Source organism: Danio aesculapii, chromosome 18 (genome assembly GCF_903798145.1).
Source record: "Danio aesculapii chromosome 18, fDanAes4.1, whole genome shotgun sequence".
In the NCBI taxonomy this organism is placed as follows: domain Eukaryota; kingdom Metazoa; phylum Chordata; class Actinopteri; order Cypriniformes; family Danionidae; genus Danio; species Danio aesculapii.
In genome coordinates this window covers 28902528-28917806 of record NC_079452.1, presented here as the reverse complement: position 1 = coordinate 28917806, position 15279 = coordinate 28902528, and the positions used below count along the sequence as shown (strand labels likewise).

The 15279-nt window shown below is 34.8% G+C and overlaps 1 pseudogene; it reads left to right on the top strand.

Moving 5' to 3' along the window:
* LOC130245349 (rho guanine nucleotide exchange factor 17-like) overlaps window positions 1-14598 on the top strand; it is a 179134-nt pseudogene extending 164536 nt beyond the window's left edge.
* The last annotated feature ends 681 nt before the right edge of the window (window positions 14599-15279 follow it).

Here is a 15279-nt window from a genome sequence, read left to right as displayed (position 1 = left end):
GTACACTGGAAACTCGCAGACTTTTTTGGTTGGATCCATAACGCATGTTTACATTTACATTTAGTCATTTAGCAGACGCTTTTATCCAAAGCGACTTACAAATGAGGACAAGGAAGCAATTTACACAACTATAAGAGCAGCAGTGAATAAGTGCTGTAGGCAAGTTTCAGGAGTGTAAAGTCTAAGAAGCAAAGGATTAGTAATGTAAGTTTTTTTGAGAGAGAGAGAGAGAGAGAGTACAGTTAGTGGTATAGCCAGAGAAGCAGTTACAGGTTAGAAAGGAAAGTGGAGACTAAATAGTTGAGTTTTTAGTCGTTTCTTGAAGACAGCAAGTTACTCTGATTCTCAGAGCTTTGAATTTGATGCGAGCAGCAACTGGCAGCCAGTGCAAACGGGTGAGTAGCGGAGTGACATGTGCTCTTTTGGGTTCATCAAAGACCACTCGTGCTGCTGCGTTCTGAAGCAGCTGAAGAGGTTTGATAGAGTTAGCAGGAAGCCCGGCTAGTAGAGAGTTGCAATAATCCAGTTTGGAGAGAACAAGAGCTTGAACAATGAGTTGAGCTGCATGTTCAGATAGGAAGGGTCGGACCTTTCTGATGTTATAGAGTGTGAATCTGCAAGATCGAGCAGTTCTAGAAATGTGGTCAGAGAAGTTCAGTTGGTCATCAATCGTTACTCCAAGGCTTTTTACCCTTTTGAATGCAGTAATGGTTGCCCCATCCATCTGGATAGAAAAGTTATGGTGAAGAGTCGGGTTGGCAGAAACTTCAAGCATTTCCGTTTCCTCATTTTCGTTTTACTTTCCTCATTTAAAATATAAAATATGTTTACAGATTGATATTTTTGTGTTACTGTAACTCTGTGGTTAGTAGCATTTTGGAAAATATAAACATGTTTCAATATAATGTTAACATATACTGTGAATTTTAAGTTTTTACTGCAAATGTCATATCCATAACGCTGGAATTGCTCTTATTTTAAAATATGCTACTCTGTCCACATAACATTAACTTAGATCAGCTCTCACTGACGCTGTTTGTGTGTTTGTCAGATGATGAAGCGGTGGTGGTGAAGGACATGGCCACAGAGACCACCAGTTCAGAAGAGGAGCAGGAGTTCCCTGTGCCCAGCTCTTTTGGAGCCCCTCGCCTCAGTGCTGAAAGCCCCATGGATGGACGAGCCATGCGCCGCTCCAGTCGAGGATCCTTCACCCGCGCCAGCCTGGAAGACCTGCTGAGCATTGACCCCGAGGCCTACCAGAGCTCCGTGTGGCTCGGCACTGAGGATGGATGGTGGGTCATTGCTTGAGAATAATGCTTACAAACTAACCATTTTGATTTTGTTTGCTTGCATACCTAATTTTGTGGTGAAAAATTCATCAGTGCATGTCATTACGAAAAAAAATAGCTTGCAGTTGCAATAATCTAAAATTGAAATCTGAAAATGCAATTTTGTTTTTAGTTAAATTCTCAGATTACGTCTGTCTGAGGTATTGGGTATATACTATATATGTATATACTGTTGTATAAACGCAATATCACACTCGTAGCAGTGCGATATGGCTGTATATCATCACTGGTGGGGCACCAAGGCACTCGGCCTGCGGTCTCGAGCCAACACACCCCTCCCACCAGTGTCGATATACAGCCATATCGCACGGCTACGAGTGTGATATTGCGTTTATACAACAGTTCAATGGCATAACAGTGTATAAAAAAAGAAAATCAAACAAGGAGAGTCTCTAAAACCCTTTTTTTTAACAAGGAACTACTTTCTTTCACCGGTTATTCACATCTGCAGCAGTAGTTTTAAACTTACACTGAGAAAATGCTGTTTTTTCTCCCCTAAGGACTTATTATGCGGTCTCTGATGCCATCTTCTGGCAGAACGTCAACCATCTTTGCTCTGCCCTAATGGCAGGCTAATGGCTATTTTTATTTTTTTTATATTTTTTATATATTTTTTATATTTTTATTTTTTTAAATATTTTTCACTAGTCGTTTTTTATTTTTATGGCTATATTTAAAACTATCCTTATAAATGAACTGCGTAGTTGCAATCTAAACAACTACATTCTTGACTAGAAAAGCCTCAAAAGTACATTATGTTGTCCAACAGCTGCAATATTAGTCTGTAGTGAGTTTATTTCTCTGCTGTCACTCTATGTGGGCAGAGTAATACACAAGAGTGAAGAGGCTGTATGAGTTCTGATATTGATAGATATCAAGATTCGAATACGCATTCAGATTCAAGAACCAGACAGAAATGTTGTGTAAATATACTATGGTATCGTTTAAAAGTATTTAATGCTATAATGGTTTTTTCATGTTTGCTTTTTAGAATTAAATTTTTTTTACATGATATTTATTAAAATCATCCAATAATGTTTGTTAATGTAGTCATCGTTGGTCATTATAAGTGTTCAGGCATGTCTTTAGATGGCATTCAGTTGGTCTAATTAAAAGTTACATGGTGCTGTAGGTTGGTTAAATCGTGGCTTTACAACAATAATATGTATAAGTTTTGTTTTCATTAGGCGGTGCTTGATTTGGTGCAACAGGATTTGATTGGATCTCAAAAAGTAGGCTGCAATATTAGCAGTTGGAATTAGTGTGCCGCCCACTTGCCCATGAGCACATCCGCATATATTAAAAAAGAAAATGCACATTTTAATTAAGTTAAGAAGTTTACAAAAATAAATCATGCTAATTTTGATTTCAGGTTTGTTTTCTAAAAAACTAAACTATAATTATTCCACAAACGTTAGCAAGAACCAAATATGTAGTTTTAAATATAACATGCTACAGAAACACCCAAATATTAGTCAAAATTAAGTTAATAAATTATAATATTGTTCAAGATTTTAAGGTTTTGTTCATATGCTTTTTCCCCCTTGAAGCCACTGACAAACTAGTCTCTGCTTAATCAGTCCATTTCATGTCAATCCAGACTATTTGAATGTTAAATTAATGATCTGTTAGATAATGTGTCAACTTAACTATTGGTAGTTATTAATAAACTAGTGTTGAAACATCACTGTAAACCCTCGGGCCTCATTAAAGCAGTGCTGTTGTCCTGCACAAACATCCTCCTCCTGCTGCTCCTGTTGGGTTTCAACTCTCTCCTCGGGTGACCCTGATGTGAATCCAGTTTTCCCACAGAGAGCGTCATCATTATCTCCTGTTCAGGCCTGCCCATGTCCTCAGAGCATCTCGCCACTTTCCATATAAACATTACTGGCACTCTTCTGCTTTCCAACTCTCACACACACACACACACACACACACACAGGTGGAAAGCATTTCTTCATGCCTCACTGCCAGTCCACAGACAAAACAAACCAAAACACTCTGTCAAACAAGCTGTCTGTGTCATGGATTTTGTTCCAAGAGACGTAGAGTTGATTATTGCATTAAAATGATTATGCATATGAAATGAAAAAAAATCTCAAGTGAGAAATATTTAACAGAGACATTTACAGTAATTATTATTATATTTTTTCTTATTTCTTTTAGTTTGGCTGGAATCAGTTTTATTTACTTAATTATTTACTTGATTTTGGTTTGATTGGCTGCAGATTGACTACGGTTGCCCAGTGTCTTGCCTAATTAACCTAGTTAAGACTTTAAATTGCACATTAATCCAAATACTATCTTGTAAAAGAATTACAAAATTAAATATTGCGTACTTTAATCATGGCAAAAAGAAAAGGAATTTCTCTTAATAATGTTAATAATTTGTTATTAAAACTATTATATTAAAATGTGGTGAATAAATTTCTATAGAAAGAAATAACTATTAAAAAAAAGGATAAAATCAGTTAAAAACAAATGCCTAATGATGCTGGATAAAGAAAGTCAGGACGCATTTAAAGAATATGAGAACAGAAAACTCAGGTCTGAATGAATGTAATCTACCAGTGGATTATTTTAATGAGTTGTTCCATTCAGACAGACGTGCAGCTGTGTTATGTGTACAAGAGCTTCGGATTGTCATCACTGTAATCACTTACATCATGCAGCTAAACACACAATCAGCTGCATTTCTCATACAGTAGACGCAAGCTATTGATAATACTGTATGCATCACAGTCCATGCAACGCAGGACTAAAATGCACCATTATCAAAGATATACCGGAATAATACACTGCATATTGATGTAAAGTTGTCTAATTAATTATTATTTTAAAGTGTTTGTTTAGGTTTTACAAAAATAAATAACATTTGTAACTTCAGTAATGTGACGCTTGACAGAAAGTACAATATTTATGCTGTAAAAATGTCAATGTCATTTAATTTTATTTTATTATTCATTCATTTTCCTTCGGCTTAGTCCCTTTGTTCATCAGGGGTCGCCACAGCGGAATGAACCGCCAACTTATCCAGTTTTACACAGCGGATGCCCTTCCAGCTTTCAGTACTGGGAAACATCCATACACACTCATTCACATACTCTTCGGCCAATTTAGTTTATTCAGTTCACCTATAGTGCATGTGTTTGAACTGTGGGGGAAACCGGAGGAAACACACGCAAACATGGGGAGAACATGCAAATTCCACACAGAAATGCCAACTGACCCAGCCGGGACTCAAACCAGTGACCTTCGTGCTGTGAGGCGACAGTGCTAACCACTGAGCCTCCCTGCCATCACTATATATATATATATATATATATATATATAAGCTTCAGTTTCTATGTGCTTTTGTCATATTTCAATATTTCATAACTTCTTATTTATTAAATAATAATGCACCAAAGCATTATAATGCATTTTATTCCTAGTAATATAAGCTATGTCCCAAATGGCACACTATGCATTGATGCACTATGTACTTATGCTCTTACACACTCAACAGCACAGTATACTGTATGAATGTAGTGTCATCCCAAATGGAACACTAATCTTTTTTTGAGTGGAAAGTCAAATTGCTTCCCTGATGACGTTTGACGGTTGCCAAATTAGTGAAATAAATGACCAAACTACCAAATAATGCCTGCCATGAGTATAACTGCATTCGCCATCGGGAGGTGGTATAATCACTTGGATTTCACAATCCAATGTAAATAAAGTAATCCAACATCAGTGCCTCAGCTTTTTCTGCTACGTGAGCAAAGTGTGGCTGTTGAGTGCGTGAAATGTCCAACAATACACACTTCATTTTAATGGTTGAATAAGTGGGTATTTAAACTGCACTTATTCTTTTTTTTTCACTGAGTTTTCACTGAATGCACTACTTACACTATTTATACTAAAAAATGCCGTAGAATACTGCATAAGTATGTGGTTTGGGACTCACCTATACAGTATATTATTGCACCATGGGCTATGTGCACACAGACTTTTCATTTTCAGCCAGGCAGCCAAGGGCTTCCTGTGAACTGTCTTTCCATTACAAAATTGTCACGTTTAAGATCTGATTTCTTTAAAAATCAGCGATCTTCACTGCCTGTTAGATATATGATATGAAGTGGGTCTCAGATCGGACAAGAAGCACTGCATTCAATTCCATTCGCCGCACCCCCCGCCATGTCTTTAATATATGAATATATTTAATATATGAATATATTTTCAATGGAGATTCTGCGCTAACCTGTTTCTACTGACGGCGCTAGTGGTTACAATGGTCTTTCATCTCGTTTTACGCTTGAACAACTAAATGAATGCTTAAGTCGATTTAACTGAATGTATTGTTATTACATTACAACATCGATGCTGTAAAAACAAACTTGTGAAATTGAAAATAGTCACATCAAGCTTTCACCGGAAGTTTATCATTGGCTTTAAAGCTCTGTTAAACAGATTTAATACAACTATAGCTGTTTGATACGTAGCCTTTTCTCTTTGCCACGATCAGTGCATAATATTTAACTAGTTACTTTGCAAGATATTATTCAGATTAAAGTGCAATTTAAAGGCTTAAACAGGTTAATTAAGCAAGACACTGGACAACTGGAGCCAATCTGCAGCCAATCAAAACAAGATTATGGCACTTGATATTTCTTTCAACAACATTTAACATTGACAAGTTTGAAAAAGGGACTTTTATGAGCAGTTTTAATAGTTTGCAGTGCTATATTGTTTGGGTTGGTGTTGTATATTACGCTACAAAAACCTTGTAATAAACTGTCAGTACATTTTCTGTTATTTTACAGACTTATTTCTCTAGATATCTTTTCTTATACATTATATTATTTTAAACTACTAAAATGTCAATAAAAGTCACTTTGTTAAACTGTAGAGTTTAATTTTCAACATCATAATTGGACAGAGCAGAGATCAACATCCCATAATGCAATTCACAACCGTGAATAAACTAAAAACACTTGTGAATTCCAAAATACAGAAACTGTTTGTTAACAAAAAATATTTTATTTTAGAGTAATACTTATGAACAGCAGTGAATATTAAGTTTGTGATTACCACCAATAAGCAGATACAGAAATAACTCATGTTAAAATCCGTCTGTTTTTTTTCAGCATCCATGTGTACCAGTCGTCAGACAACATCAGAAACCGGAAAAACAGTATGAAGATGCAACACTCGGCTTCTGTTCTCTGTATCCTGTAAGCAGACTCTCTCCACTGTAATCAATAAACTTTCAGCATAACTCAATAATTTATTATTATTATTAATATTATTATCATTATTATTATTACTCCCAGGTATCTTGACAATAAAGTGTTTGTGTCTCTGGCAAACGGAGAGGTGATTGTGTATCAGCGGGAGGCAGGTAAGCTCACAATCATTCAATAACAGCTGATATGACTGACAAAATTATTATTATTATTATTACTATTATTATTCAAATTTGATATTTTTAATTCCCAAGTGATGTTTAACAGAGATATTTTCTATGCATTTTTAAACATAATAGTTAGGGATGCACAAAAATAGAATTTTTGACTGATACCGTTAACCGATAACTTGCCGATTTACTAATAAATTAGCCGATAAATATACATATTTCACATTTTTCTGCATGATTCCAAGCACAAACATTGAACAGCTGATTTCATTTTAAAACTTTTCCTTCAGAAAAGTTTGAAGTGACCTCTGAACTTTATTAATCAACTATTATTTTCCATGGCCAACTTTCTGTTATATAAATAAAATATACCACTTAATAAAACTACCAAGTCACTAAACAATAATAAAATAATAATTACTGGCATGTGGTCCAACCAGCGGAAAAAATACACCATTTATCAGCTTAAAGATTTGGGCCTAATTTTGATATCGGACCAAAGATGATGACATTATAAATATAATTTATCGGCCGATATCAATATGGCCACCGATATATTGTGCATCCCTAATAACTAAGTTCTAATTATCTTTTTCCAGGATGCCAGTACATTATATTTTTATAAGTTATTTTGCAAGATGCTAGTATTCAGCAATTTAAAGGCTTAATTAAAGGCAAATTAGGGTAATTAGGCAAGTTATTGGACAACAGTGGTTTAATTTGTAGCCAATCGGGAATAAGATATTTCTTAAGTGGGAAAAATAATATTGATTATATATATTAAATATTGAAATTATATATATTTTTATTCCAGTCAATCTAAAATAAATGAGACTTTCTTTAAAAGAAAAATATAACAGGACATACTGTGAAAAATGTCTTGCTCTGTTAAACAGCACTTGGGAAATATTTTAAAAAAGAGAGTTAAAATTTCACTAATAATTTAGTCTTCACCCTCACATGTGTTTTTTTCTGTATCGTAGGTAGTTTCTGGGATCCTCAGAGCTCTCAGACTCTGTGTCTCGGGTCTCCAAGCGGACCTGTGACTAAAATGGTTCCTGTGGCAGGAAAACTGTGGTGTGGCTGTCAGAACCGCATCCTTATCATCAACACCAGCACTTTAACACAAGAGGTTAGACACTAATGATTATATTTAGTAAAAGTATATTTAGTAGGTTTTATTAAGTTGGTATAAAGTACATTCAGGAGGTTGTTATCACAGAATAAAGCCAGACAGGTTAATCGGCTGCCCGATGTGTAGCGAAGCACTGTATAAGACTGAAGAGGTGTGTTCTGCGAAAGCTACTCGCCATAAAACAAATTAGACATAAAACATTGTTCTGAGTTGTAATAGTTTATTAATTCTTAATTTATATGCAGAGCAGACAGAAAACTGCTGATGGAGTATACACTAACCTGCACAATATTCAGTCACAAGATGGCGCCAAACAGTCAGAAACCAGGGTGTGACAGACAAGCAGACACATATAAATGTGGATGTATGTATTTGGATTTGAACGTGATTCGAAGAGTCTGTTATTTAGCAGTTGTTAATTAGGAATAACATACCTTGGAATGTTGCGACTGACCAATAACAATTGAGTATTTTTAGATGGCCTTTTAATAAGATAAGTTGATAAAAGTTAAAGATGAATAAATACAGTGTGTATTAAAATGAAGTAAAAACATGTGTTTAAAAAAGAATAATTACAATGCTATAATAAGTAGAACAAAATAGGAACTCAATAGGAACAAAACAAAAATTCTAATAATATTTTGGACCAATTCCTAATAGTAAAATTTCACATGCTAAATAGTCTTTTGAAAATCATCATCAGTCTGATGTTGTGTTGTGTGTTTTGTCCAGCACTGGTTTCAGGTGGGTCAGGACAGCGGGCGCTGCGTGACCAGTATGGTGTGTTTTGGTAAAGGTGTCTGGATCGCTCTGCAGGGCAGCGCTCAGGTGCGTCTCTATCACTCCTCCACATATGAGAGCCTCACCGAGGTCGACGTTGCTCCAGCCGTCCACAAGATGCTGGCAGGTACTGCTGTTTTATTCTTGAAGAAGCCAGAATTTTAATGTAACGGTACAACAATTATGTTATGTTATGTTATGTTATGTTATGTTATGTTATGTTATGTTATGTTATGTTATGTTATGTTTTGTTATGTTATAAGAAATAGATATTACCATATTTTTCCAGGTTATTTATTATAGTTCTTTAAGGCAGTTTTTTGCAATGTTTTGTGAAATGATCAAACAATTAAATTACGCAATTGTGTATTTCACATGTAGGAATTAAATGTTCACTAATTTATTACCAGAACAATAATCTGAAACCAGCTTCAAAATTCTTGTTTAATTTTGTTAAATATTTCAATATAAAATATTAAATATGAATGATTTGATTTCTAAATGCATTTTACTTAATTGTTCATTTAATATTTTAATTAATAATTTATTATTATATTATATTACATTATGTTAATATTTAACTGTTGAATTTTAAATATTTTTTGTACTTTTTTTTTACTAATTACTGTCATTTTATTGATTTTATTATGTTTTGTGAAATGCTAAGATGTCATGTTTAATGCAAAATTTAAATCTAATATAGTTTAATATGAAAACATTATAATCGTGCATTTAATAATCGACTCTTCCTAGAAAAAAGAAAGCATTTTAATGTATGTAATTATAATCTACAGATGTAAATAGATATAAAATGTCAAAAAAAAGTGTACTGCAGTAAGGGAACAGTTCACTCCAAAATTATTTTCTCACTTTTAACTTTTTGCAAACCTGTTTGAGTTTCTTTCTTCTGTTAAACACATATTTTGAAGAATATTGGGGGGAAACAGCTATTGGCTTCCATAGTCTTTGTTTTCTACTATTCCTACTATGTATGTCAATGGCTACTTTTCCCAAATCTTTAAAATATCTTCTTGTGTTCAAAAGAAAGAAACTAGTAAATAATGGGTAACTGGTAAATTCACTTTAACAGGGTTTCACATGTGGACTGTTGTGCTTTTGCTATGGAGCCTTTTCACAACATTTAACACTCATCAGCATCTTAAATGCTTGAAAGATTTTAATATTTAGATTTTTTTAAAAACATATGCACATTTATATGTGTTTATGTATGTTAAATCATCTTTGTATCAAATTACAAAAAACGAATTACCGCTTATGTGAGGCGTTTATAATGCAACGTCTATGGAGGCAGGACAGTAAACTTGACATTATTCTCTCTTCTGTCTGCCGTTATCAGTCTCACACTATTTCTTTCCTTTTTCTGAAAGTTCTGATTAACCATCATGGAGTTTTTCTTTTATTATTTCAGCAAATGGGATTGTACAATAAAATGATTTGTTTACCAAACTATGACGACTTCCGCTGGAAATGTAAAAAGGGTCCATTTTAAAGATCTTCAGTGTAATAAACTGATATCTGTGTGTGATTTGCTCTGCTAGGCTCTGATGCTATTATCCGTCAGCACAAGGCGGCGTGCTTGCGGATCACGGCTCTTCTGGCCTGTAAGGATCTGCTGTGGATCGGGACCAGTGCAGGGGTGGTGTTAACTCTGGTAGTCCCGCCGGTGTCCTCCAGCACGGGATCTGGATCTCTGCGTGTCCCGCTGATCCCCATGGGTTCTGCTCATGGACACACCGGACATGTGCGCTTTCTGACCTGCATCGAGCTGCCAGAGGGATTCGACATGTCATTTCCTTTACCAGCAGAGTCAGGTGCGCTATTCAATAAATACAGATGACATACTGATTACATGTGCATTGCTGAAATAGGTCCCGTTTTATATTAAATGGCCTTAATAACTATCCAATTATATTTAAATTAATACACTTACTAAAAGGGTTGGACAATGAAACTGAAACACCAGGTTTTAGACCACAATAATTCATTAGTATAATGTACAGACTCCTTTTGCGGCCGATACAGCATTAGTTTGTCTTGGGAATGACAGAAACAAGTCCTGCACAGGATTTTGAGCCATTCTTCTTACATAATAGTGTTCAGCTCACTCACTACGTTTAAGGAAACCTTTCCTGACTCGCTCCTCCTAAAAATCCCAAAGAGGCTCAATAATATTTAGGTCAGGTTACTGTGCAGGCCATGGGAGATGTTCAACTTCACTTTCATGTTCATCAAACCACTCTGTCACCAGTCATTCTGTGTGTATTGGTGCATAAACATCCTGATATGCGCCACCGCTATCAGGATACAATGTTTGAACCACTGGGTGCACATTTGTTATTGTGCATAGTGCATAGTTATATTGTGGTAATACATTTGTTGGATTCATAGAAAATAGTTCCCATAGATATAACTTAGCAAATTATTTTATTTGATTTATTTTGCTCTAATCATTCTAGACCACAGAGAAACTAAATTTCCCGTGTTAGCTGATAAAAGCACACCGTACTGTCATAATAAAAGCAGTTGCACTGGTAACTGTTGTGATTTTCCTACTTTATTTTACAACAAGTAACCTGTTGTGGCTAATTTTATTCCTATCTTCACCTAGTATTAACATCCATTTAAAATAGTTCAAAATAGAAGCTGTTGTAAGGAGGGACCGCCTACTTACCTGCAGGAATAGGGAAAAAATACATTGAAATGTCTTTTAAAATAAAATACAAATACCTCAATTTTACATGTGTCAAAATAAACTATAAAATACAGCAGTCACTACAAGTATCAAAATAAATTGCTGTATTTTGTATTTTGAAAATGGGAGTATAACATCATGGGAGTATAACATTTCTTCGCAAACCTTCTATCAATAGGTATATTTGATCAATCCCTTCACCATTAAACTGACTTGGTGAAGTAAACAATGTTTGATAACAACAGCTTTTTTCTGAGAAGGTTTAAGTCAGTCACTGTAGGACTTGTTTTTATGTTGTTTGTCTTATTTTTTTGGCATCTACATCAGCAATCCATCCAAAACTATTATTATATGTGCGGTTTACTCATTCTCCCAAGATTTTTCAGTTCTTTAACTGTAAGAGTCTTAATTTTACCCCCTTAGTGAACACCAGCTTCACCACCAGTTCGTCTGAATTTCCGCCTGCAGCACTGAGACTGAGAATGATTACGTGCTGAAGGCTCCACATGCTGTTCTAAAGGACTGATAATTTATTTCATCTCATTTCTTAAGCAAATATGCATAACTTCCATCCATACTACAAGCATTGACCACCTTTGTAATCAGTTTTCTGACCTCAAGCTTAGGCAAATAACTGAGAAAGCATCAATCCGAGGTCGTATTTTTCTGATGTCATCATGTAGACTTACAAAGTATTTTACAGTATTTTAAAAATACAAGACACTAAAGTATTTTGATACAAAATATTAACCTATTTTCATAAACCCGATCAAGCAAACTACTATTTTATATTTAAAATATGTATTTGAAATACTTGTATCATAAATACTGCCCATCCCTGCTTACCTGTTAGTCAACCAGTCAGCTGATACTAGTGTTTAATACTTACCTAAAGTCATGTGATGTACAGTTGAAGTCATAATTATTAGCCCTCCTGAATTATTAGCCCCCCTGTACATTTGTTCCCCAATTTCTGTTTAACGATTTTCAACACATTTCTAAACATAGTTTTAATAACCAATTAAAATGACTAATTTATTTTATAAATTTTACTAATTTATATAAAACTAATTTATTTTTTCTTTGCCTTGATGACAGTACATAATATTTAACTAGATATTTTATCAACCATTTGTGCGTGTTGAGAATTATTATTATTTTTTAATATTTTAGTGAACTCAGCAGCACAGAACAGCTCGGACAGCGGCGGAGGAGGCCTACAGAGGCGAGATTCGGCCCGACGGCGCGCCTCTACCCTCCTCCCTACTAAATCCAACCTGCTGGTCATCAGCGGCGGCGATGGCTACGAAGACTTCAGACTGACCAATAGCAGCGAGACGGTGGGGCGTGACGACAGCACCAACCACCTATTGCTGTGGCGTGTCTAAAAAAAAGCCCCGCCTCCTCTACGTACAAGCTGCTGGACGCGCCCACGCACTTCACCCCAAAACCCCGCCCCCTTTCTGTTCTCTGATGATGCGCTTGTAAGACGTCAACAAATGGGGTGTTTGTTTTTTCTCCGTTGTGTATTTCGTAAATGGTTTAAGATATCGATCGCGCTTCGCAATGTGATGTTTCCTGTGGGCGCTTTTGAATATTGTGTACGTTTAGAAAATCGGATGAAAGAGAAAAGCGGGAATGTTTAAGATGACGTAAGAATTGATCGAGAGACGGTTTAAATTTACATTGATGTAAATGTACAGTGATGTAAATGTACATTAATGTAAATTTGCGTTATGTAAATGGGCTTAAATGCTAAAGCAAGGAGGATTTTGGGTAATCTGTGGATGGATGTTAAAGAACGTATTTTTTTTTTATCGCAGAGGTCAGTCCGCGCACTATATGGTCAACTACTGGTCTAGAAAGACTGTGATTTCATTGGAGAATGAAGTTTTTTTTTGTTAAAGCTCTCTTTTTGTGCCGAGAGTTATTCTTACGTAACCAATGTGCAATATAAGGCTAACGTACCTACAAAACCGCTATATCACACACAAACACACACACTTTAACACTCCATTAATCAACAAACTCACCGTCAGAGTTATTACACATTATCACTTTATTCTTTTGGTTATCGAATCATTTTTATGTATAAAAAAAAGATTAAGTCTTCACTATGTTATGTTAAAATACTGCAATGACATTCCATATATAGGTATTGTGACAAAAAATGGTTTTGTACAGTATTTATGTTTTTCATTTTTAGTTAAGTCTTTTTTATATAGCACTTAATTTATAAATAAAGCGTAGTCTGGCGTTTTTTTTTTTTTTTTCTGCTGATATGTTTTGACGTTATATAGGGTCACATTTGTGAGATTATTCAAAGATTATAACATGATGAAACATCCAGGTTATATTTCATTCTTAAAATCAAAATAAACTCAAATTTAAAATGTTTAGCAAGAAAAGGCCTGTTTTTTTGCATTATTTTCAACACAATTAAGCAGATTTCCCTCTAATAATGGCGTACTTTGAAATAGGGTTATCACGATTCTGGAATTCGATACAGAAATTTAAAAAACGTCCTTTTACTGCTAACATTTGAGCGCGTTTGCCAATTGTGTTCACGTGCTCAACAGAAATGACTGTGATTGGCCGTGAAGGTCATCAGTTCACTGAACTCACTGCTGTTTACTGAGTGTAATCACAGATACAGGGACGCTGAAGCGTTTTAAAGCTAATTCATCAGTGGATCGCTCGTATGTCAGCTTATAGACAATCCAGCTGATGGACATGACTTTAAAATGCTCCAGTGTCCTTGTATCTGAGGTTACACTCAGTAAACAGCAGTGAGTTCAGTGAACTGATGACCTTCACGGCCAATCACAGTCATTTCTGTTGAGCATGAAAACACAATGGCAAATCAGAACTGTTTAAGAACACACTGAACAGTGCTTAAATGTTAGCAGGAAATAGATGTTTTTAAAATATCAGTATCGATTGGTACCGGATTCAAGTATTGTGACAACCCTACTTTAAAATGGAGCTGAAAAATAATAATATTTTGAAAAAATATAATTTTCTATTACATTTGATTGACCAGACCCCCCGCCCCAAAAAAAGATTCCTTATTTTAGTCTCAGTTACACATCTAATTTGATTTAAAATGTAATGCAAGTTAAATTCTTTTCAGGGAGCTTTATAAAATTGAATACAAATTATAAATATATGATTAAAAATATGATGTAATATATAAATATATATTTTTAGGTATAAAAAATTGTGTGTGTGTATATATATATATATATATATATATATATATATATATATATATATATATATACATATATATATATATATATATTCTTTTGGCAAGTATAATTTTGGGGAACTATGGTGTGTTGTTGTGAGAATAATGTTTAAAAATTATGGAGAATTTTTTTTTATGATTATTTTAAGCGAAAATAATGAATTATTTCACCATAAAATATAAAAATATAATAGTAATATAACAAACAATCTCACTTAAATAATGTACTTCATGTGAATTATTTCCCGGTAAATTTCATCACTCCAGATCTTTTTTTTTCTTCTGTATTTTCATTTTTCCCTGACCTAAAAAAAGCATCTATTTCATAAAAAAATACCTTTTCAGGATGAAATATAACCTGGTCATATTCCTTTACAGCATAGGTGTCAAAGTCAATTCCTTGAGGGCCGCAGCTCTGCACAGTTTTGCTCCAACCCTAATCAAACACGGCTGATGCAACTAATCAAGATTCTTTTGAACACCTCGATTAGTTGCATCAGCTGTGTTTGATAAGGTTTAGAGCAGAACTGTGCAGCGCTGCAGCCCTCCAGGAATTGCCGAGTGTGCCGGTGTCCTGCAAATTTTAGTTCCAGCCCCAATCAGACGCACATGGGCTGGCTAATCAAGCTTTAACTAGGCTTTCTAGAAACACCC